This window comes from Sus scrofa, chromosome 13 (genome assembly GCF_054392235.1).
Source record: "Sus scrofa isolate SSC_HxYL_T2T_F1_AM1 chromosome 13, Sscrofa_HxYL_maternal_Yorkshire_Landrace_v2.0, whole genome shotgun sequence".
NCBI lineage: Eukaryota > Metazoa > Chordata > Mammalia > Artiodactyla > Suidae > Sus > Sus scrofa.
Window position 1 is genome coordinate 104,384,695 of NC_139395.1, and position 26,339 is coordinate 104,411,033.

Consider the following 26,339-nt stretch of genomic DNA (forward strand, 5'->3'; position numbering starts at 1 on the left):
CTGTGGCATAATGATCCAAATGACATAAAGTTCATTGGCAGGGGAAGTTGATAACAGTGTTTAAAGAAAGAAGTGGCAATTGGTATAAAAATATTATGAAGGAAACTTCTCTTAATTGTACTGATAGGATTTTGCTATAGAAAAAAAACTAGAGTCAAGCTACATCAAAATTCAGACTGAAATAATTGGCTATAGCAAATTAATCAGTGACAAATGACCTATAAAATATAATTTAGAGGTGTGTTTTTCTGTGGGGACTAGGGCATTATCCCCAGAGTGTATTATAAAGAGAAGTTTTAAAATTCCACTGAGAATATGGAGTCTGAGCCTCTAGGTGGGAGAAAAAAGCCATAGACATTTTATCTAAATCATTTCAGCTTCATTTGATTCTACATAGTGATATCTTTCATTGAGATGATCCAGCTTCCTTTATTCTGACTTTGTTTTTAACCAAGCACCTTCCCATAGTAATTCAATTTCCCAGGCATTTTCTCCCAGGTGAGAGAAAATATTGACCTGATGGACTTCTCTGGTGGCCCAGCAATTAAAGACCCAGCATTGTCACTGTTAGGGCTCCAGTTCAATCCCTGTCCCAGGAAACTTCACATGCTGTGGGTGAGGGGGAAAAAAAGTATAAAAAAAAAAAAGAAAAATAAAATACTGACCTGAGAATATGAATATTTCAGACCCCTTACAGCTCTATTTCTTTTTCCGCTTCAAATTATGTAATCAGCAACCCTGTTATCAATCAGGCTTTTGTAAATTTGGTTAGTGCAAGCCAGTTCCACCAGACTCTGATTTCCCTTAACATGAAAATAAGTAATGGAGTTTTTGCAAATTCAATCACACCATCAAGAAATACTTGTGTTCATCAGTGGACTCATCCTGGGGCCCCTCTGATGAATATATGTATTCTGGAAGACTCTGAATGATTAATCAACAGGCTTTCCTCCATGACCAGCTGCTGCTGCCCCTGGGCTGGCACCCTGTCAGGTTAGATGCTGGTATTACCCTGAGCAAGAACCACACCAAGGGATTAAAAACAAAACCAAACTCACAGAGCTTTATGAAAATTAAATATGATGCGACTGACAAGAGCTTAATCTCTAGATTATACAAGCAACTTATACAACTCAACAGCAAAAAAACCAACAACCCAATTGAAAAATGGGCAAAAGACCTGAATAGACATTTCTCCAAGGAAGATATACAGATGGCCAAGAAGCACATGAAAAAATTCTCAACATCCCAGATTATTAGAGAAATGCAAATCAAAACTACCATGAGATACCATCTCACACCAGTCAGAATGGCCATCATTAAAATGTCGGAGGGAGTGTGGAGAAAAGGGAACCCTCCTGCACTGTTGGTGGGAATGTAAGCTGGTACAACCACTATGAAGAACAGTAGGGAAGTACCTTAAAATCTATACACAGAACTACTGTATGAACCGGCAATCCCACTCTTGGGCATATATCCGGACAAAACTTTCCTTAGAAAAGACGCATGCACCCACATGTTCGTTGTAGCACTATTCACAATAGCCAAGACATGGAATCAACCCAAATGTCCATTAACAGATGATTGGATTTGGAAGAAGTGGTATATAAACACAATAGAATACTACTCAGCCATAAAAAGAACAAAATAATGCCATGTGCAGCAACATGGATGGAACCAGAGAATCTCATACTGAGTGAAGTAAGTCAGAAAGAGAAAGACAAATACCATATGATATCACTTATATCTGAATCTAATATAAGGCAGAAATGAACTTTTCCACAGAAAAGAAAATCATGGACTTGGAGAATATACTTGAGGTTGCCAAGGGGAAGAGGGAGGGAGCGGGGTGGATTAGGAGCTTGGGGTTAATAGATAAAAACTATTGCCTTTGGAATGGATTAGCAATGAGATCCTGCTGTGTAGCAGTGGGAACTATGTCTAGTCACTTGTGATGGAGCATGATAATGTACAAAGACAGAATGTGTTCATGTATGTGTAACTGGGTCACAATGCTGTGCAGTAGAAAAAAAATTGTATTGGGGAAAGAACTATTAAAAAATAATAATAACAAAAAAATAAAACAAATTTAAAAAAAAGGAATCAGAAAAAAAAAAAGAGGAAAAAAAATAACATGGTTTCTGTTAGGACAAATAGGATAAGCTAAGGTGTCAATTCTCATTGATAACATACATTACAGTTGTGTTGAGAAGAATCCCTAGGGTCCATCCATGCTCAGAAACAAAACAAAACCTAATGGATTATTGACATGAAGGGGGAGAGCATTATTCATGCTCTGTGTCTGCCATCCCTAATTAGCTGTCGTCCATACACTGGGGCCAGAACCACATCCCTGTAATACTTTCCTCTTATTGTGAGGACTTGAAAACCTAGATATCTTTTAAAATATTACAGTTAGGATGTTATGATTAGCTTATAATAAGAAAAATTAATGAAAACCACAGGATGATTTTTTTTTTAACCTACAGATTGTAACAAAGCATGAGTGAGCTTGCAGGGAAAGAGGCCGTCCCTTATATTTTGGTGTGTGTATACACCGGTACATTTCCTCAGGACAAAAAAATACCAGAGTTTGAGTATGCATGTCCTTCAAATCACTGGTTTTAGGAATTTAACCCACAAATATACTCACATGAGCATATAAATGTGTGTTTGAGGTATCCTCATTACAAAAGGGTGAGAAGTATCAAAGATTGGAAGCAACCTAAATATGCATCGTTAGGGGAAGAGTAATGTAAATTATGGCTCATTCAGACAATGGAACACTTAGCAACTGTGAAGAGCAATAAATGTAGTCTACACAATGATAAATGTGGGAAAATCTTCATGATAAGTTGTTAATAAAAGTGAAAATGATTTCTTATGCTAGCATTTATGTAAAAAAACAGAAGCAAGTATATGCACACACAAAAACACATATATTTATTCGTGCAAATTTTATATCTAAATACAAAAAGGTATTAACAGAGGTGGTTTCTGGGGAAGAAAACTGGAGAGCTGGCAGGTATGAGTTCAATGAGTATTTATGCTCTTCCTCTCATATTTCCTCTGGCACTTTTTCAATGTTTTTAAACTGTGTTAGCATATATCTTTAAATTAAAAAAATTAACTGCTTGTTAATTCTGTTCCCTATCCTACCTTCTTTTCTTCATTAATCTTAGTGAGAAAGGAAGTTGGAAAGAAGGAAGGGAGGAAGGAAGGAGAAGAGGGAGGAAGGAAGGAAGGGAGGAGGGGAGGGAGGAATGAAGGAGGGGGAGGGAGGACACCCTTATTCCCACCAGGGAAAATCATCATTAATATTTTAGGTATTATCGACATTTCGGTATTGATATTACCTTCCAGTCTTTTTTCTCTGCATAAATATTTATGTGCATTCTCATAATTAGAAAAATGGTACCATGTTGCACATATCCTTATATCTCATGCTTTTTTAACTTATTACAGCTTTCTGTGTCATTAGCTATTCTACAATATGATGTATAATGTTTTATTATACTACAGAGCATAAATACACTGTAATTTATCTAGTTAATTCTTTAATGTTAGATATTTAGCTAGGCAGTTATTGTTAAGCATTGAAAACAAAAGGAATATAGTCATGAGACTGGGATTTTTGTTGTGTTTTGTTTTGTGTTGTGTTGTTTTTGGCCACACCTGAGGGGTATGGAAGTTCCTGAGCCAAGGATTGAACCTGGGCCACCACAGTGACATGAGCCACTGCAGTCAGATCCTTAACCCACTCTGCCTCAGCAGGAACTCCCATGAGGCTGGTTTTTATGAGTGACTTGAGGTACCAGTTTCTTTCTCTTATTCATGGGCAGTTAACACAGTTCCTTCTACTTTCTCACAACCTTAGTACCTCCCTTAGCCAAAGTCAAACATGGAATATTTAGCTATTTAAAGAGGTCTTTTATTAGCAATGAGTCACTGAAAAAATGCAGCACATTAGGAATATTTCACAAATTGTTTGCTCATGATTATGACATTAAGTGGAACTAAAAGAAATAGCATATTTTAAAACCAAACTGAAGGGATTATTTTTTTTAAATGTTTAAAATATGAGAGGAGTTCCCACCATGGCGCAGCAGAAATGAATCCAACTAGGAACCATAATGTTTCGGGTTAGATCCCTGGGCTTGCTCAGTGGGTTGAGGATCCAGCATTTCCGTGAGTTGTGGTGTGGGTCTCAGATGCGGCTTGGATCCCTCGTGGCTGTGGTTGTGGTGTAGGCTGGTAGCTGTAGCTCCAATTCGACCCCTAGCCTCCATATGCCGTGGGTGTGGCCCTAAAAAGCAAAAAAAAAAAAAAGAGGATATTTTCGTTTTATTTTGCAGAAGGTCCAATAGAGTAAAATTTCCCAGAAACCAGAACATTTGCAGAACAGAAATGCAGGGAAGAATGGAGCATGTTTATCAAATAATGCAAATGAAGTTATCAATGGTTTGCAGCTTATAAAAACAACATAAAACTCTTGCATTTAATGAAGCCATTTCAACCTTCTGTTCAGAAACCACAATTCCCTACAAGGATAAATTTATAAAGGTAAAAAGCTGAAGAGAAGATCTTGGTTTAAATTCCCAGTTCCCCACATTGTCTAAACCCTGCAGGTTGGAGGGTTGCTTATGCCCATAGCAGTATCTCAGCAAATGGACCTGAGCAGCTGCCCAGCTGCCCTTTTTTTGCAGACCTGGAAGGTCTGGGAAGTGCTTCTGTAATCAGCAGAGTGGTGCCCTTGAGATTGACTTACTAAATATAAGATAGAAATCATTATGAAAAGAAGACATTTTTTAGAAACTTGGTATTACAATCAGCATTTTCATATACACTATATTTGACCCAGCTGTTTATAAATCTTTTGATATGTATTTGGCTTCTTTATTCATTCATTTAAAAATATTTGTTTGTTCTTGGTGCCAGCCACCTTTTTCCACTCTGGGGATATGAAGGTGAAAAGGGCGTGCATCTTACATTCTTCTGGTAGGGACAGTTATTTTTTTTAAAATAAACTAATTGTCACAAAAAGCAGTAATGCAATGTAGGAAGCAAACATGGGCTGAGATTGAGAAAAGCCAGGGAGACCTGGTTTTCATGGCAACACTTATGCTAAAGCAAGAAAATACTTGGGTATGGGTATGGCAGTATATTCACATTTTGCTGTCCAACATTAAATTTCAGAAATATTTGAGTCTTGTTTTTTTCTCTCTTCCTTCCTCCCTCCCTCCATTCCTTCCTTCCTTCTTCCCTTCTCCCCCCCCCCTCCCTTTCTCTCTCTCTCTTTTTCTTTCTCTCTCTTTCTTTCTCTCTCTCTTTCTTTCTTTCCTGGCTGTGATTGGCATGTGGACCAAATCTGAGCCACAGCAGTGACAACACCAGATCCTTAACCACTAGGCCACCTTGGAACTCCTAGAAACATTTTGAGGTTTTTTTCTTTTTTTTTTTCTTTCCTTTTGTTTCATTTTGTTTCGTTTCCTTTTCTTTTTTTGCGGCCACACCTGCAGCATATGGAAGTTCCTAGATTCCAGTAATGAATCTGACTAGGATTCAATGTTTTTTGGTTTTTTTGGTCCAATTGGAGCTGCAATTGCCATCCTGCACCACAGACACAGCAACACCAGATACAAGCCACATCTGTGACGTACACCAGAGCTTGCAGCAATGCTGGATCCTTAATCCAATGAGCAAGGCCAAGAGTCAAACCCACATCCTCATGGACTCTAGTCAGGTTCTTAACCCACTGAGCCACAATGGAAACTCCTTTTTGAGTCTTTTAGAAACATGTTTCTAACTCAACGGACGTGTCATCTAATGGCATTAAACATTGTTGGGTTTTATATTTTTTGAATTTTGGTTGCATTTTGTTCAAAATCAGTTGGAAATATTTATTCAAAGTATTCAATGAGTGGAGTTCCTAAAACTTCAGCTTTTATATTTTAGTGGATTGCAATTATTAAAAACAAAGCTTGCAAGCAGGAAGACATTGAAATTAATCTATATAAGGAGTTCCCATCATGGCTCAATGGTTAACAAACCTGACTAGTATCCATGAGGATGCAGGTTCAATCCCTAACTTCACTCAGTGGGTTAAGGATCCAGTGTTGCTGTGAGCTGTGGTGTACGTCACAGCTCAGATCCTGTGTTGCTATGGCTGTAATATAGGCCTTCAGCTGCAGCTCTGACTTGACCCCTAGCCTGGGAACTTCCATATGCCATGGGTGTGGCCCTAAAACACAAACAACAACAACAAAGAAATTAAGCCATATAAAAGAAAAGGAGGAATTGAACAAAATAAACTATAAGAGTTTAAATGGTTTACAAGTCAATTTTAAAATTCCATAATTGCACTCTCTAGCATTTTGACTTACATTGAGAAATGTTTGATAAATCTTTTATTTTTACCTGTCTAAATTTGTTCTCTATACCACAACAGAAATGAAATTGAGAGGTCTGTTTTTTTGCAGCATGTATATTTGTTGAAATACTCAAAGGAATCATAATATAGAGGTGTTTTGATGGTTTTTCTCCCTTTTGAAAAGTATTTGTCATACAAATTTGCCATATTGGTACTCAAAGAGGCAAAGAGAGTACCTATGAAAATATTTGGATTTAAATATTTATACTATGGGCTGAAAAAATGCACAATGTGAGAGTTGGGAGCTAAGTTTTGTTTGGGGCAAAATGAGGACTGTAGTCCAGGAGATAGCTGCTCAGATAAAGCTGAGAAACAACTTCAAAGAGATAAGGGGAGAGGGCAGCGTTACATACGATTTTAGTAAAGGAGGGGTACGTGCAGTCAGGCACGAGTTTTGGGAGAGGCTTGCTGCTGGTCACAAGGAACAGATGTCATCATTAATGATTTTAGGGCTTTTCCAGATATGAGGAGATGCAAGAATTGGGCTCTTAAAATCTTCTCCTGAAAATATCTCTCTGAAGGCAGGTTCTGCCAGTTCAGACACCCTGAACACAGAGCGCCTCCCTCCTGATCTTCACCGTGAGCTCCTTTCAGGGAATGTTGAAGGTCAGCAGCTGCAGTGGCTCACGATGTAATCCTGGTAGAGGGAGATGACAAGTGCCAGTTTTTAGTTGGCAATGTATTTTAATCCAAAAAGTAAAAATAAAATCAGAATTGAAACTCTTACTTTGCGTTTATCAGGTATTATGCAGACCTTAAATTTTTAATGTTTTAATTTAGAATGTAGGGGTGGGGGAATGTGCTTGTGTTATGGGATGGAAATCCTGTGAAATCGGGTTGTTATGATCATTACACAACTACAGATGTGATAAATTCATTTGAGTAATAAAACAAAAATTTAGAATGTAGCTGTACAGGAAAAAAAATGCACTAACAATTCAAATTAATTAATTATAAAATGCAGATTTGCAAGTTTCAGGTATTTTTACTGAAAAAGAATATAATCTTCAGACAAAGGAAAAAAACTCTTATGATGTGTTATTAGATATTATCTAAGAAACCTTTAAATTATGTTATGTACTGAGAATAATTATTCTCATGTTTTTATGTTCAAATAATCACTATAAAGTTGTTTTAAATTTTACTTTGATTGATACTAACGTGCTATTTTTATTTTTTGTTAGGGTTTTGGTTTTTTTTTGGCCACACCCATGGCACTTGGAAGTTCCTGGGGCCAGGACAACACCAGATCCTTAACCCACAGAGCCATCAGGGAATTCAACTATTTTTATTTTTGGAAGCAATTTTATTTTTGAAAATAGTTTTTGAATAGAATTACTTTATAAATTCAATAATTTGGCATTCAAAAATATTTTAAACTATACAGTTGTAATTATTTTTAATAATCTCTTTTATTCTTACAAATAACTCTCTATATGATAAATTATACAGTGCCCTAGTTAGGGCAGTGTCTCCTTGCAGGAATAAGTCTAAGCACAGGCACTGAAATTTCTAGATGCCCAAGCAGCTGGGAGCCCCTCCGGGACATCAGGCATCAGGAACGCAAATGCTCAGCTCCCACCTGTGCTCAGGTTTTCTGCAGTTAAAACATCCCCCTCTGAAAGTTTCCCTTGCTACTTGGCTCTATTGCAAGAGGAGCTTGAGAAATCCTGAAAACATTTGTTTTTCCAAGGCTGGACTCTCAATCTACAGTAGGCGTAGGTCGTTCACCCCTGAGTCCCTCATTAATAAAGAGCAGGTGGTGGGCAGGTCTGCCCTTCCTGTGCTGGGTCTCCTGTGGCTCGTAAGGAGAGTGAGAGAAAGCTTGCCAATGAAAAACAGGCAAGAATCCCACAGAAATCCTCCTTTGAAAACACTGGCAAGAGAGCGTTTGAAAGAAAAGGCCAAATATAAGGAAAAAAGTAACTGTGGGAGCTGTTGCTGATCCTTGCTGAGAGATTCTGAGATTTTGAGTTTGAAAGCCCCTCATAAACCATTTGATTTACTCAAAGATCTTGCTCCACCAATCACAGAGGACTCCAGTGTTTTCTCAGCTACAAAAAGTCAGCAGGTCTTCCTCACAGAGTGGAATGGTATGTTCTGCTCCACCCTGAAATAGCAGAGTTCAAGTCCTTAGCACTTTCCATTTCTCATGGCTTCTGTCTCTCAGAAAGCAGAAACTCTAAGCTAGATGGGTTATGATTCCTGTCAAAGAAAAAAAAAATTAGTTAAGGCTAAATACTCAAGAAAATTAAATAAATCCTATATAAATTCTGTATAAAGAAGAGAAAAAATCAAATACATCCTTCATGCCACTTCTACAAAATTACTCCGGTTTCCTTTAGGATACAACTTCTGAGACACTTTTTACAGGTTCTCCATGATATGGCTCAATCAACTTCTCCATCTTTATGCTCTCCAAACCCTTTTTTTTTCCTTTTTTTCTTTTTTTTCTTTTTAAGGTCATGCCTACAGCATATGGAAGTTCCTGGGCAAGGAACTGAGACAGAGCTGCAGCTGCCAGCCCACACCACAGCCACAACAATGCCGGATCCGAGCCACATCTGCAACTCGCACCACAGCTTGCAGCAACCCTGGATCCTTAACCCACTGAGGGAGTCCAGGGATCCAACCCACATCCTCATGGACATGATGTCAGGTTCTTAACACACTTAGCCACAATGGAAACTCCTCCAAACTCTTAACCATGAACTTTCGGTTTTGGTCTTGTCATCTGGCCTCCTCACTGTCAAATATTCATTCCCTAGCTCTCTTTCTCCAATGGGAAGCCCTATTTTTGATGACTTTAATTCTACCTAAATGCTACCTTTCCTTTAAGTATCAACTCCAATCTCTCTTCCACCATAAAGCCTTCTCAACCTATTCCAGTTCTGAGTGATTTTTCATTTTGGGAAATCTACAGCAATTTTAACAGGTCACTTTCCCTCTGGTCATTCTCATGTTCTTACCTACAAATGGGTGACACTATCTACTTCTAAGTATTGTTTGTGAAGACTGAATAAGATAATACACACACCTGTTTCTGGCCATAGTTATAATTATCAACTGATGATTGCCACTGAATTGGGAAAGTGATATTACAGAGGGGTAGACTGATACTTCGGTGAGAGTTTTTTGGTTCTGCCAGCATTTGGGTTCCAACATCATTTAACCTTTGGAGTTTATAAAATGAGAATTATAATTCATATCTCATAGGGTTGTGATGAAGGCCAGTGAAATGATTGTAGGAAAGGATACTTCTGACTCTAGTGCACTCAGTTTGGGGTATTTTTTTCACTTATTGTCTCCGAGGTAATTCATTCATTCACTCACTCCCTAAATAAGCATTGAGGGCTTAAGATAGAGCTGTGAACCAGACATAAACAGTCACCTCTCTCATGACCTGGAAATGGCAGTGCTCTGATGATGGGACATTCAGGATGCCCAAGGGAAGGGTGTCCCCTGATCCAACCTTGGGAGGTCAGGAGAGCTGGAAGCTGAGGAAGGTAGGAATGGTCATACATTCCAGGTAGAGCCAAATTTACATTATTTAATTTGTATGACAACAGTGGTTAATTTCTGAAAATTTAACAGTCACCTCTTGTACATGTCAGCCCAGCACACTGTTGCTTCTGTTGGAAAAGAAGGTCACCTTAGGTTGATAGACCATTACAGAATATTTCTTTGTGGTATAAACATGTTAAGAATGCATTTCAATAAAGGGATAGTGATATTTAGCTGTCAGAGTAAGATCTTCTGATGTTATCCCAAATAGAGAAATATTGAATTCTTGTAGATTACAATTCAAATCTTAACATCAAGTAGGCTTTAAAAAAAAAAAGAGAGAGGAAAAGAGAGAGAAGATCCTTACATCCCTTTCAGCTCAAACTTTCTTTTTTTTAAATTTTTTAAATTTTTTTATTTTTAGGGCCACACCCTCAGCATATGGAGGTTCCCAGTCTAGGAGTCCAATCCAATCTGAGCTGTAGCCACCAGGCCTATGCCAGAGCCACAGCAACGCGGGATCCAAGCTGCGTCTGCAACCTACACCACAGCTCACCGCAATGCCGGATCCTTAACCCACTGAGCGAGGCCAGGGATCAAACCCTCAACCTCATGATTCCTAGTCGGATTCGTTTCCGCTGTGCCACAACGGGAACTCCTCAGCTCAAACTTTCTAACAATTTAATGTTCTATGCTCCAGCTACTGTGTTTGCATCTTGGACAAGTTTCTTGAACTCTGTTTCCATTTCTTCATCTGTAAAATCAGGGGAATGAATGACTTCAGAGATGGTGTTGAGGAAATAAAATACTGTCAGCAGTTTGTCAGAAACAACCCAATGTCCACCAGTGGGTGAATGGTTAGGCCCACTCTGGTTTACGCTCTGATGGAAAACCACTTAGCAACAGAAAGGAATTAACTCTTAATACATACAACATGAATAAATCTCAAAATCACCATCTGAGTTAGGCTAGATTTAAAAAAGGGTACATACTGTGCAAATAATTTTTATAATACTTTGGAAAAATGCAAACTGATATTCAAGCAGAAAACAGATCATTGTTGCCAATGAGAGACAAGGGGAGGGATTAGAGGGTTTACAAGGAGACTTTGGGTGTTTGAAATGGAAATGTTTGATATCATGATTGTGGCAATGGCTCCAAGGGTGTATACATGTGTCAAGACTTACTAAATTTTACACTTTATTTTTTTATTACTCAAATGAATTTATCACGTCTGTAGTTGTATAATGTAAATTTTATAATTTAAATATATGCAGCTTATTATATACCAATTATACCTCAAAAAAAAGAAAAAAAAAAAAACAAGAGAGACCAAGAAGCATTGTTTTGCTCTGTGATTCTGAATGCATAGTGAATCTTGGCAACCAAGGGGATGCTAATAGTTTTTTTTTTTATTACTCAAATGAATTTATCACATTTTTAGTTGTATAATGATCATAACAATCCAATTTCACAGGATTTCCATCCCACAGCCCAGGCACATCCCCCCTCCCCACAAACTGTCTCCTTCAGAGACGGTAAGCTTTTCAATGTCTGTGAGTCAGCACGTATTCTGCAAAGAAGTTCCGTCTGTCCTTTTTTCAGATTCTACATGTCAGTCAAACCATTCAATGTTGGTGTCTCATTGTATGGCTGACTTCACTTAGCATGATAGTTTCTAGGTCCATCCATGTTGCAAAAAATGCTGGTATTTCATTCTTTTTAATGGCTGAGTCATATTCCATTATGTATATGTACCACCTCTTCTGGATCCACTCCTCTGTCGATGGACATTTAGGTTGTTTCCATGTCTTGGCTATTGAAAATAGTGCTGCAATGAACATCAGAGTACATGTGTCTTTGCGAGTCATGGTTTTCTCTGGATAGATGCCCAGGAGTGGGATTGCTGGATCAAATGGTAGTTCTATGTTTAGTTTTCTGAGGAATCTCCATACTGCTTTCCACAGTGGTTGCACCAATTTACAATCCCACCAACAGTGTACTAGGGTTCCTTTTTCTCCACACCCTCTCCAGCACTTATTGTTTGTAGACTTTTGGATGACGGCCATTCTGGCTGGTGTAAGGTGGTACCTCATCGTGGTTTTGATTTGCATTTCTCTAATAATGAGTGACACTGAACATCTTTTCATGTGTTTCTCGGCCATCTGTATGTCTTCTTTGGAGAATTGTCTGTTTAGATCTTCTGCCCATTTTTGGATGGGGTTGTTTGTTTTTTTGGTATGGAGCTGCAGAAGGTGTTTATAAATTTTGGAGATGAATCCCTTGTCAGTCGGTTTATTTGCAAAGATTTTCTCCCTTTCTGTGGGTTGTCTTTTTGTGTTGTTTAGGGTTTCCTTTGCGGTGCAGAAACTTTGAAGTTTGAGTAGGTCCCATTTGTTTATTTTTCTTTTTATTGTCAATACTCTGATAGGTGGATCTGAGAAGAAGTTGCTGTCATTTATGTCAGAGAGTGTTTGGCCTATGTTTTCCTCTAGGAGTTTGATAGTGTCTGGTCTTATATCTAGGTCTTTAATCCATTTGGAGTTTCTTTTTGTGTATGGTGTTAGGGAGTGTTCTAATTTCATTCTTTTCCATGTGGCTGTCCAGTTTTCCCAGCACCACTTATTGAACAATCTGTCCTTTCTCCATGGTATAGTCTTGCCTCCTTTGTCATAGATTAGTTGTCTGTAAGTGCATGGGTTTAATTCTGGGCTTTCTAGGGGATGCTAATAGTTTTGAATGAATTTCATTAGCAATCCTTTCCCACCATGAAGGAAATGCACAGTTTTCTAACAGTTTGTGCCCTCATTATGTCCCACGAGATCAATTCTCTTAACAGAAGATCATAAGCTATCATGTTTCAAATCTTCAGATACTTCTAAGAAGCTTGTAGCGTGCATTTGCTGTTTTAAATTCATGGCTAAAAATTCCCTTCTCATGACCCCACCCACCTTTCACATGAGTTCAGTAGTTACTTGTGCAATCTGCTCTTGGCCAAAGTCACAGTCCTAGTGTCTGGGAAAGAAAAAAACTAAAATCTTTTTTTTTAAATCTATTTAGGGCCATACCCTCAGCATACAGAGGTTCCCAGTCTAGAGGTTGAATTGGATCAGTAGCTGCCGGCCACAGTCACAGCCACAGCAACACCAGATCTGAGCCACATCTTCGACCTACACCACAGCTCATGGGAGCGCCAGATCCTTAACCCACTGAGTTAGGTTACGGTTCAGATCCTTGATACACTGAACCTGTGTCCTCATGGATACTAGTCAGATTTGTTTCCACTGAGTCATGACAGGAACTCCAGAAAAAACTAAAATCTTAGATGACAAAGTTAAATGACAAAATTGGCTGAAGTCAGTGTTTCTAAAGATTCAATCTGCTCAATTATTTAAACATTTACATATGTACACTATAAAATTTTATATTTTTGAAGTAATACATTCACATGGTATGAATGAATACAAAAAGGTACATGGTGAAAAGCCTGAATTCTGCCCCCCAACCCCAGCCATTTCTAGCCATTCCCTCATGGTAACCAAAGTTAACAGATTTTTGTTATATTTCCAGATATATAAAAAACTACAGGAAGGTAACCCTACCTAATATTCTATGATAATCTGTATCAGAAAAGAATCTGGAAAAGAATCTGAAAAAGAATGGATGTGTGTACATGTTTAACTGAATCACTTTGTTGTACTGAAGACATTAACACAACATTGTAAATCAACTATACTTCAAGAAAAAATTTTTTAAATCAAAACTTACTGCAAAGCTATACTAATCAAGACAGTATGTCACTGGTATAAAGATAGACACATATCAAATAAAATAGAGGAGTTTCCATCATGGCACAGAGGAAACGAATCCGACTAGGAACCATGAGGTTGAGGGTTCGATCCCTGGCCTTGCTCAGTGGGTTAAGGATCTGGCATTGCTGTGGCTGTGGCATAGGCCAGCAGCTATAGCCCCAGTTAGATCCCTAGCCTGGCAACCTCCATATGTTGCGGGTGCAGCCCTAAAAAGACAAAAAAAAAAAAAAAAGTATAGTATAGAGAGCCAAGAAACAAATTCTCAAGTACATGGTCAAATGATTTTCGATGAGAGTGCCAAGACCATCAGTGGGACACAGCTAGTGGGGAACTTCCATATGCCACAGGTGCAGCCATAAAAATAAAAATAAAATAAAGTAAAATAAATGAAATAAAATATAAAATATTAACAAGCACAGGTAAGAATACAGAGAAATTGGAACCCTTATGCGATGTTAGTGAGAAGGTAAAACAGTGCAGTTGCTATAGAAAATAATATGGAGAGTCCTCAAAAAATTAAAAACAAAGTTACCATATGACCCAAAAATTCTACTTCTGGGTGTGCACCCCAAAGAACTGAAAGAGATATTTGTGTATCCATGTTTGTGGGCAGCATTTTTCACAATAGCCAAGACATGAAGGCAAACCAATTGTCCGTCAGTGGATAAATGAATAAACAAAATGTGGTATATACATGCAATTGAATATCAGTCTTAAAAAGGAATGAAATTCTGACACATGCTACCATATGGCTGAAACTTCATTGCATTATGCTGAACCTTGAAGACATTATGCTAAACGCAATAAACCATTCACAAAAGGGCATATGCCATATGATTCTACTCACAGGAGGTACTTAGGGTAGTTAAACTCATATGTGACAAAAAGAGAACCGTGGTTGCCGGGGGCTCGGGGAGGAGGGTGGCAGGGGAGGGGGAGTTATTATTTAACAGGTATAAGAGTTTCAGTTTTGCAAGATGAAAATGAATTCCGGAGGTGGATGGTGGTGATGCTTACATCAAAATGTGAATATACTTAATGCCAGTGAACTGTATACATGGTAAATTTTATGTTATATATACTTTGCTACAACCTAAAAATAATAATAATAATAATTTAAAAACCACAGAAGGAGTTCCTGTCATGGTACAGCAGAAATGAATCCAACTAGGAACCATGAGGTTGTGGGTTCGATCCCTGGCCTCATTCAGTGGGTTAAGGATCCAGCATTTCCGTGAGCTGTGGTGTATGTCACAGACGCAGCTTGGATCCTGCATTGCTGTGGCTCTGGTGTAGGCCAGCAGCTATAGCTCCGATTAGACCCCTAGCCTGGGAACCTCCATATGCCAAGGGTGCGGCCCTGAAAAAGACAAAATAAATAAATAATTAAATAATAAAAAATAAAAACTACAGGAGTTCTTTGTGGCACAGTGGCTTAAGGATCCATCATAATAGCTTGGGTCGCTGCTGTGATACCAATTCGATCCCTGGCCTGGGAACTTCCACATGCCATGGGTGATGCCAAAAGAAAGTAAAACTATATGTGTGTGTGTATTCTTCCATCTCTTCTATTTAAATCCAGCAATTTGTGTTTTCACCAGCTGTCTGTGTGATCCGTTTGCACACAGGAGTTTGAGAAGCATAGACTTGACATAGTCTTATCTCTGGGTTTTTCAGCTACCAAAAGTGGCTATCTTTATTTTTATTTTATTTTATTTTATTTATTTTTTTTTATTTTTTTTATTATTATTATTATTTATTTATTTTTTGTCTTTTTGCTATTTCTTGGGCCGCTCCCGCGGCATATGGAGGTTCCCAGGCTAGGGGTCGAATTGGAGCTGTAGCCACTGGCCTACGCCAGAGCCACAGCAATGCAGGATCCGAGCCGCGTCTGCAACCTACACCACAGCTCACAGCAATGCTGGATTGTTAACCCACTGAGCAAGGGCAGGGACCAAACCTGCAACCTCATGGTTCCTAGTCGGATTTGTTAACCACTGCGCCACTACAGGAACTCCCTATTTTATTTTATTTTTTAGCCACACTTGAAGTATATGGAAGTTCCTGGGCCAGGGATCATATCTGTGCCACAGCAGCTACCCAAGCTGCTGCAGTGACAATCCGGATCCTTAACCCACTGAGCCACAAGAGAACTCCTCCTTGTTTAAAATTCCTGAGTTGGGCATTCCCGTGTGGCTCAGTGGAAACGAATCTGACTAGTATCCATGAGAATTCAGATTCGATCCCTGGCCTCGATCAGTGGGTCGGGGATCCGGCATTGAGGTGCGCTGTGGTGTAGGTCACAGATGAGCCTGGATATGGCATTGCTGTGGCTGTTGTGTAGGCCAGGGCTACAGCTCTGATTTGACCCCTAGACTGGGAACTTCCCCACCAAAAAATTGCAAAGCCTAGTTCTGAGCAGGAAATGAGGGTGGGGGATGGGAGACAGGACAATTCAGAGGCGAATACTAGACAACATTTCAATCCATCTCCTCTCTTCATTTGCCATTCGCTTATTACTTTTAACTACAAAATAAATACCCAATCGATAAAATTTGTGAAATCCCATCACTCATAGCTAATGTATCATTGAGGGTGATGGACTTTTTTTTTTAATATTTTCATATGTGTAAATACAGTGTTCTTTTCTCAACAGTAAATCTATTATACATATCTATATTTACCTCACTAACAGTATATATAAAGCATTTTTCCAATGAGAAGGAGGCCGGTGGTTTGCTAGTCCACTAGTTGGTGGAGAAGAGGGCAGAGCAGAGTGTCACAAAGCCACAGAGACTGATCTTGAAGGCAGCCTGGGATCTGAGATTGAATTAACAGGCAGGCAGCCCTGAGTGAACTGTGTAGAATCTGGGGGCTGTTACCTATCCGAACGTCAGCGGGGAAGATGGCCTGATACTAACAAGTCCATCCTTACTTTACAGGACTCCAGGCGATGGCCAAAGGGTTCAGGAGCTGGGGCCAGGCTTAAAAAGGGAGAATGGCAATAGCTAGGTTGTCCTGGGGAGGGTGGGTGCGCTGAGAATGAGAGGGAAAGAATCCTTGATATTTATTTCTAATCACACTCAGCGGCACATCAAGTAGGGATAAGGGTAATCCTAGACTAGCACCAGGCTGGAGATGCTAAAGGCTTGAATTAGGACAGTAGCAGTGTGGCTGGAGAAGATTCAAGAATTCATCTTACGTACTCATTGGTATGAGAGACTGGTGAGGAAGAAAAGGGAGGAGTATAAAGGGTCCCTATCTTCCCTGCTACATATCACTCAGATAAACACACAGAATTCTCAGTCCTTTTTCTGCAGGTTTTGATTTTAAAAGTCTAGGGCGGGACCCAGGAATCTATGTGTTATTCTTTTTTTTTTTTGCTATTTCTTGGGCTGCTCCCGCGGCATATGGAGGTTCCCAGGCTAGGGGTCTAATCGGAGCTGTAGCCACCGGCCTATGCCAGAGCCACAGCAACACGGGATCCGAGCCGCATCTACAACCTACACCACAGCTCATGGCAACGCCGGATCGTTAACCCACTGAGCAAGGGCAGGGACCGAACCCGCAACCTCATGGTTCCTAGTCGGATTCATTAACCACTGCGCCACGATGGGAACTCTGTGTTATTCTTATTATAGGGAGATGAGTTCTGGGTCTCTGGCTTGGGGTGTTGGATAGAAGTAATGGCATTCACTGATTTCAGTTTTAGGGATGTTGAGTTAGGAACATTACAACAATGGTGACTAAATCTGTTAAGCATTTACTCTATACCAGTGCTTTCCTGGCACTATTTAATTTAATCCATACCACATCCATCTGAGGGAATTACTATGATTATACTCATTTCGTAAGGGAGTAAACTGAGCAATAGAGATGGTAAATAATTTTCCTCTAATTATTCAGCTAGTAAAGGGCAGATCTGGGTCTTAAACCCAGGCATACCTTACCCCAAAGGCTTTGTTCTTTCCAACTATGTTCTGCTATCTGCTGAGTGGATGTGCATCCAGAGGCAGTAGCATCTGAATTGAATCACAAGTCAGGACTGGAGATAATAATTTGAAATGGAAATCTGCTTTAGGTAGTCCAAGGAGACCCTGCCATGAAGGAAGAGAATTTGGTTAAAGATGGAGCTGTGTTCCTGTATTGGTTGAAAAGGCCTTAGGCATCAAAAGCTTCAAGCAAAACCAGGAGAGACAAGAGTTTTATAATCTAAGCAAGTTGAATTGCAAAAGGAGTAAATGTAAAGGCAGCAGAGAGCTCTATCCAGCAAGATAAAATGTCCACTGACTTTGGCAAAGGGGGTAATTTTTTATCTTGCCCAGGGAGGTGGGGAGAGAAGGCCAGTCTGCAGATGGAAGAGTAAAGTAATGAGGAAGTGGTAACAGTAAGTGAAGGCCTGGTTTCCAGGAGGCTCATACAAGACAAACGCAAAAGATGTTAACGGCACTCATCTCTGAGTAGTAGGATTCTAAGTCACTTTCATTTCCTGATTTCTTTTTTTTTTTTTTCCTCTCAGGTTGCAGACCGCACTTTAGAAAGCATTATCTTCATTGAGTACTGGAGAAGGGAAAAATTGTGGGGAGCAAGTCTGCCTCCTGTAGCCTGGGATGGACGTGAGAAGATAAACTATGGTCTTACCCTCACGGAGGTGCAGATGTGCTATGGAAATGACCAAGAACATTCAATATCTAATTTTCTTTTTCAATTTCAACTTTAAAAAGTAAACATGTATTGGAGTTCCCATTGTGGCACAGCAGAAACGAATCTGACTATGAACCATGAGGTTGCAGGTTCAATCCCTGGCCTCACTCAGTAGGTTAAGGATCCGGCGTTGCTATGGCTGTGGTGTAGGCTGGCAGCTGTAGCTCCGATTTGACCCTAGCCTGGAAACCTCCAAATGCTGTGGGTGTGGTCCTAAAAAGAAAAAAAAAAAAAGTAAACATGTATTGACAATAATAGGAAAATTATATTCAGAAGACAAACAAAGGCATTTGGGACTCAAGAACAGAGTCATGTCTAGAGGGACTAGCAGGAGAGATTTCCAGATGGGGTTACCGGTACCAGTTCACAGGCCCAGGCAAAGAGCCTGTGGAGGGAAAACTGGTTGGGTCGGGATATCTCATAAGTAATAGGGCTGAGAAAACTGGGACCCAGCAGAGAGAGGAAGCCAGACTCCACGAAACAAAGGCATCTCTTCATCTTCCTGTGGATTATACTCTAATATTTTCAGCTTCTACTTCGAGCCTTGTTTCCATATAATTATGTAAAGCATTTTTGCTACTAAACTAATCATCATTTTATAATGTGATCTTTTTCATTTAATAGTGCAGCATTTTATCACGGTATTAAATATTATTTTAAGGTAATGTATCAGTATCTAATAATCCCTTATATACATGTGACATTTTTAGGGCTAGTGAAACATATTTTCAGATCACTTTCTAGAAAAATTATATCAATTTCTTTCCCATCAGAAATAGATCAGTCCTACTTTACCATACTCTGGCAAGCTGTGACATTATCATTTTTTTTCCATCATTGCCAATGTGATTGGAAAAATAATACGCAGAGCTATTAAATTTTTTTGTTTTTTTGGGGGGGAGGCCAGGCCAGGGATTGAAACTTAGCCACAGAAATGACAATGCCAGATCCTTAACCCACTGAGCCACCAGAGAACTCCCAGAATTGTCAATTTTACTTTGTATTTCTAAGATTTTTATTTTATTTTATTTTATTTTTTTGTCTTTTTGTCTTTTGTTGTTGTTGTTGCTATTTCTTGGGCCGCTCCCGCGGCATATGGAGGTTCCCAGGCTAGGGGTTGAATCGGAGCTGTAGCCACCGGCCTACACCAGAGCCACAGCAACGCAGGATCCAAGCCGCGTCTGCAACCTACACCACAGCTCACGGCAACGCCGGATCGTTAACCCACTGAGCAAGGGGCAGGGACCGAACCCGCAACCTCATGGTTCCTAGTCGGATTCGTTAACCACTGCGTCACGACGGGAACTCCTACTTTGTATTTCTTTTACTACCTTCAAGACTAGTGAATTTGGTAGCATTATTCATCAGATATATTTTCCTCTGAAATACTCACATCCTTTGCTCTTTCGTTTAATATGATATTAAATGCCTTTATTAATTTGAAATAATTTTCAAAATATCATATACATAAATATTTACCTGCCATCTTGGTCACAGGTTTTTAATTTAAAAAATTTTAGAGGGGAAATAGCCAAACCGCTAAACAGCATGTTGCAGATATTGAAGAGTGATAAATATTTGCAAATAATTATATATGTTCTTCTTCACTGACTATGTTTTAACTGCCAGCAGACATTATCATCATTATCATAATATTATTGCATGTTTAAATATTTACTCCAGGTATTCCTTTTCTTATTTTTCACTTGAGTTAAAGGTTTCCACCTATGATTATTGTACAGCATTTCATTGCCAGAAGATTTCTTCATGGAATGCCACAGGTTGAGAAGTGAACAGTAGATGAGCTGTGTGCTGCTTTTCTGTGAAACATCAAATTTTTTCAACAAATTTAAAACGAAAGGAGGAGTTCCCATCGTGGCTCAGTGGTTAACGAATCCGACTAGGAACCATGAGGTTGTGGGTTGGATCCCTGGCCTTGCTCAGTGGGTTAAGGTTCCGGCATTGCCATGAGCTGTGGTGTAGGTCGCAGACACGGCTCGGATCCCGCATTGCTGAGGCTCTGGTGTAAGGCCGGCGGCTACAGCTCCGATTCAACCCCTGGCCTGGGAACCTCCATCTGCCACAGACACGGCCTTAGAAAAGACCAAGAAAAAGAGGAAAAGCATCATTTCTTAGTGATTAAGAACAACTGCAGGCTTTGGAGTCAGAAAGCCCTGATTACTAGCTGACAATGTATCTTCGGGCCATATTTCCTCTCTGGGTTGTCATTTCTTCCTCAGTAAAGTGAGAATAAAGTCTTGCACAGTTTTCTTGAGGGTTAAATGAAAGGATGCATGCCAAGTGCTTCGTCCTGGGCCTGATACATAGCCAATACCCCATAAATAGTGCCATTCTTGAGTTTATTGACTGCAATGCCATTGCCATGATTGTCTTCCCATGCTAAGACATGTTGCTTCAATGTGTTTCATCTTTTCAAGTATCTTTAGAAAATCCTTACAACCATGAGCCCTTTTAAGGTCTGTTTTGTGTAGACTTACCTTTGATCCTTTTATGGAACTACGACAAAATATTACAAGAAGAAATAGATGTGGGGAGTTCCCGTCGTGGCACAGTGGTTAACGAATCCGACTAGGAACCATGAGGTTGCGGGTTCGGTCCCTGCCCTTGCACAGTGGGTTAACGATCCGGCGTTGCGGTGAGCTGTGGTGTAGGTTGCAGACACGGCTCGGATCCCGCGTTGCTGTGGCTCTGGCGTAGGCCGGTGGCTACAGCTCCGATTCGACCCCTAGCCTGGGAACCTCCATATGCCGCGGGAGCGGCCCAAGCAATAGCAACAACAACAACAACAACAAAAAAAAAAAAGAAAAAAAAAAAAGAAAAAGAAAAGAAATAGATGTGGGATCCTCATAGCAACTGCCGACGGACAAAGAAGTGCTTGTTTTTGTGTGAAAACACATTAGACGTCTCACAGCACATCGTGGGTGCTCAAAATACAGAAACTGATAATCAGATTCTAATCAGTGGCTTGATTTGAATTCTTTCAATGAATGAAAATGGTACTAATTAGAGTTTAAAGCAATATTTTTTCTCAACTTTTCAAATTTCTATAGTAAGAGGGAAAACTTCCTGGTCAGCTCATTTTCAGAATCTAGAAAAACCAAAATAAGGTGCAAAATCTGGATCTTTCTGAAGAAACAGAAGTCATCTCTAAATGGCACTGGAGTTCCTGATGGTTCCTGTACAAGTGCTGTCTATTCTAATCCTATAACTGTCATCTCACCTCAATGGTCCTGTCTCAGAGGCCCTCTGATCTGTTCCAAGAAGTTCCTTGCCCACCATTTTCTGTCACTTTCTACTTGGTTCCAATATTTAATATATACTTTTTTTTTGGCCGCAGCATGCTAGACATGTTGTTGGATCTCAGTTCCCAGACCAGGGATTGAACCTGGGTCACAGCAGTGAAAGCACCAAATCCTAACCACTAGGCCACCAGGGAACTCCCTGTTTAACGCATTTTTTTAATGTCCACACCTGTGGCATATGGAAGTTCCTAGGCCAGGGATTGAATCCAAGACACAGCTGAGACCTATGCCACAGCTGTGGCAATGCCATATCCTTTAAACCCACTGCTGCCAGGTCAGGGATCTAACCTGCACCTGCACGGCAACCTGAGCCACTGCAGTAGGATTCTTAACCCACTGAGCCACAGCAGGAACTCCAACTTAACACATTCTTAATAGATTATTTGTGTTGTACATACACTGTCTGTTTCCTTTTCTGGAATGGAAGCTCCATGAGGGCAGGGCCCACGCCCAGAACCCAGTTTGCAGCCAGGCAATATGCAGGAGTTCCATGTATCTCCTCCAGGCACACCTGTTGATTAAGACACCTTCAGAGGTGAGCTAACTGTCCAAATCAACGAACTCTGTGCTGACTCCTCCTTTCATTCTGGCTCCTTCTGTACTTGATGGGGACACAAACTTGAACTTCCTCCAGACATGCTCAGCTCAGGCCCTTATCAGCTCTCCTCTGTCTACTGACTCTTCTCTCACGGGGTTCCCAGAAGGACAAATGGAAACCCACGGAGGAAGACGGTTAGCCCTCTCCTTACCCCACAATAGAATATGCTCAGAGTAAATGCATAGCTAAACTAGGGTACATTCATGCCTTTGGCTGTTCAACAAAGATAAGGCTAGAGACAAGAGCTCATTGACAAATGGAAATAAAAATTTAAGTGGCATCTTTGTGGTATTCAACTGGACTAGAGCCTGAGGATATTTGTCTCTCTCTGCACCCTTCCTTCCACTCTCCTCTCTCACAGAACCTCCAGAGAAAGGCTTTGCTTCCAAACCAGCTCTTGTTCCCCCCAACCTGTAAATGTGGAGGTTCTCCTTCCTTCCGTAACACTCAGCCACAGGCCGATACACCTGGGCTTTGGAAACCTTGCCTAGAGCAGAGCTGTCAAGAGCAGGGGGTTTCATTTTTCAGGTGACAAAACATTTAGTTTTGTTCAAGGTTACACAGTTCAGAGTACAAGTTCATGGTTGCACAGAAACCTGGTAACACATGGGAAAGAGAAAATCTCCAATCAGACTAGTATGAATACTAAAACCACTATTTCCTCCAGGGAAAAAACAGCTTCAACATTCTGACATACCCCTCCAGGAGGTGATTTTTTTTTCTATATACTTAAGTTATCTCGATAAATACAGAAAGTGCAGTGATACATTTCCAAAAGAAAACATCTTTTAGTTTAGCACAAACATTTACTTTTTTAAAAAGAGGTGTGTTTTTTGTTCAAGCAGAGAAGGAGGAAAGTTAGTTGGTTTAATTCACGACTATAACCCCACACTTAGAACAATGGTTGCCTCAATAACTGTTTCTTTGAATGAATGAATAAAAACAAATGACATGGCTCTCTTTAACAAGAAAGCTACTCTATATTGAGAACATCCATTTGTCCATGCATTTTTCTTTCCTTGTCCTGCACTTCCCTATGTTCAACTTTCGGGCAATTCTTCCAAACAAAACATAGGCTCTTTGTTCAGGAAAATCTTTTTTTTTTTTTTTGTCTTTTTGTCTTTTTGCCTTTTTTGTAGGGCCGCTTCCATGGCATATGGAGGTTCCCAGGCTAGGGGTCTAATTGGACCTATAGCCACTGGCTTATGCCAGAGCCACAGCAACGCAGGATCAGAGCCGTGTCTGCGAACTACACCACAGCTCACAGCAATGCCGGATCCGTAACCTACTGAGCAAGGCCAGGGATCGAACCCAAAACTTCATGGTTCCTAGTCGGATTCGTTAACCACTGCGCCACGAAGGGAACTCCAGCAAAGTCTTTTAAAGTGCCTTGAAATCTTTATGGTGAGCATGTGCAGGGTCTTTAGCCAAAGTTTATGGGGTTTAATTGAAAAAGCTAAGTCAATGATGAGTCCAGATCTTTGTTTATTTAGAAACAAACAAAACTTTTGAGTATCTGGCCAAGTCAAAATGAAGAAATAAAAAGCTGTCCATTTGAATTCTCAAAGGCTTAGCCTTACAAGCTGCTTGAGTGTTGTTTCTTTTTAAAGTATTTATGTGGATAGCGGGGTGGGGGATGGATTTGGAGAACAAAATGACATCACATGTCTCCTGCCATTGTCTATATAGAATTTCCACCACAAAAAATGTTTCATCTGAATCTAATTGTGAAAAACAATCAGACAAACCCAGATCGAGAGGCATTACGGCCCAGACTCTTCAAAAATGAGCCAGCATGTATATGTGAACCACCAGGAATTGCAATAGAATTTAGAGATGACAGGGTTTTTTGTTTTTTTTTTCCTATTGCCTCCTAGTTCCATCATCTAGATTATGAAAGTGAGCTAGCCAGGAAGTAGACTCCTTTGCTCTGGAAATTAAAGTAATTTAATATAGAAAATGGCCAAGTCCCATTCATTACTTAATTAACAGGAACATTTCTCCTTGATTAAAATTTGTTGCCCTCATTATCTTAAACCAGAAGCCAAGAGAATGCAGCTGTCCCTAGACCATGTATTCCTGAGCTAATAAAATAAAAGCCAGGGTTATACTGTACAATTCAAAGTTCTCTCTTTTTCACCCCCAAGGATCTGATCTCTCTCAGGCACTCATCACCTGACAAGATATTGGCATTTTGGAGTTCTTCTCCATTCTCTTTGTCAGCTCCACTGTACAAAGTTGTCCTAGCTGTAGAATGATGGCTATTTTCTTTGGGGGAAGTTTTGAGATGTGGATTTCTCTTAAGGCAAAAGAGGCAATCTTTCTAAAATGTATTTACATCTAAAGTCTAAGGTGAAAAAAAAATAAAATAAAATAAAGTCTAAGGTGGAGGAAAGAGCAGCGGGCACTCTTCCCTTTAAGCCCCTTATGTTACCATTGCCTTTGGAAGGTTAAAAATCTGCTGTTCCTGCTGTAGAGCACAGGGAACTATATCCAGTCTCTTGGGACAACGATGGAAGATAATATAAGGGAATGTATATATATGTATGACTGGGTCACTTTGCTGTACAGCAGAAATTGGCACAACATTGTAAGTCATCTACCCTTTAATTTTTAAAAAATCTGCCATTCCATTTTAACACACAGAAATCTAACCAAAGGAGAGAGGTGAGTTCATCACAGAGTTTAGTTGGCTAAATTTGGTAAATGGATCCCTCTGCGGCCATTTCCCTTATTCAACAAAGGCCAATATATAATCAATTAGTTTGCATGTAGGCACTTCCAGTCTCCAAGGGATAATTTTGAAGCAAATCTAAACTTCATTATTTCATTTGTTACTATTTCAACATGCATTTCAAAAATGTAAAAATGCTTTTGGTTTTTACCTTAACTTCAATACTATAATTGCATCTAATAATAATAATTCTTTAATAATGTCCTTATAGAGTGGTTTAAACATATTTGAAACTTTGGATACATATTGTTAACTGCTTTTTGGAAAGTCTAAACAAATTTACCTTTTCACCAACCATTTTTGACACTGACTGCTCACCACATTTTCACCAAAATTGTACATTATTTTTCTTAGGTTTACCTATTTAAAAAGTGAAAAATAATATTGTATTTGTATTCAAATTTGCATTTCTTTTATCAGTGGGGTTGAAAATTTTTTCATAAGCTTATGAATTATTTATATTTCCTCTTTTTTGAACTATCTGTTCTTGGCCTTTGAATATTCACCAGTTGGAATCATAGTGTTTTTTCCTGGGAGATTTGCATGAAACTCTGGTAGAAATGGGGAAACTATTTTTCCATTGGTTGCTTGCTTAGCCTCTTACCAATGTCATTGACTGTCACTGAAGGAAAGAAAGGTCAGAAGTTAAAAATCCTCCCAGAGTCATCCAGTCCTATGTCCACCTCATACATTAGTACTTTGCATGAATTGATCCATCTACATCTCTGCTAAGGTGTATCTGGTTTCCGTTTAAACATTTCTAATAATAGAAACTTCAATATTTCAAGGGTATCAACCCTAAATATGTGCTGTAATTATTGGAAAATTCATTATGTTGACTGGAAGTCTCTATATTGATCTTAGTAAATTCTTCCTAGTTCTCTCAAACGGAATTACCCAAAATGTCTTTCTTAGGAGATGACACCCCTTTAAATCTTTGATGAGGGTATATTTCCCTAAATTTTCCAAGCCAGCACTCCAGTTCCTTCAACCACTCATTTACTATAATTTCTAAGTTTTTTATTTTATATTTATTTGTTTTTATGATAGTTCCCCAGGACTGAATCTGAGCCGCAGGTGCCTCAACACCAGATTCTTTAACCCACTGTGCCCAGCTGGTCTTGAATTCACACCTCTGCAGTGATCCAAGCGCTCATAGTCAGATTCTTAATCCACTAAGCTACAGCAGGAACCCCAGAGCTCTTCATATTTTAGCCACTCTCTCCCAGACATA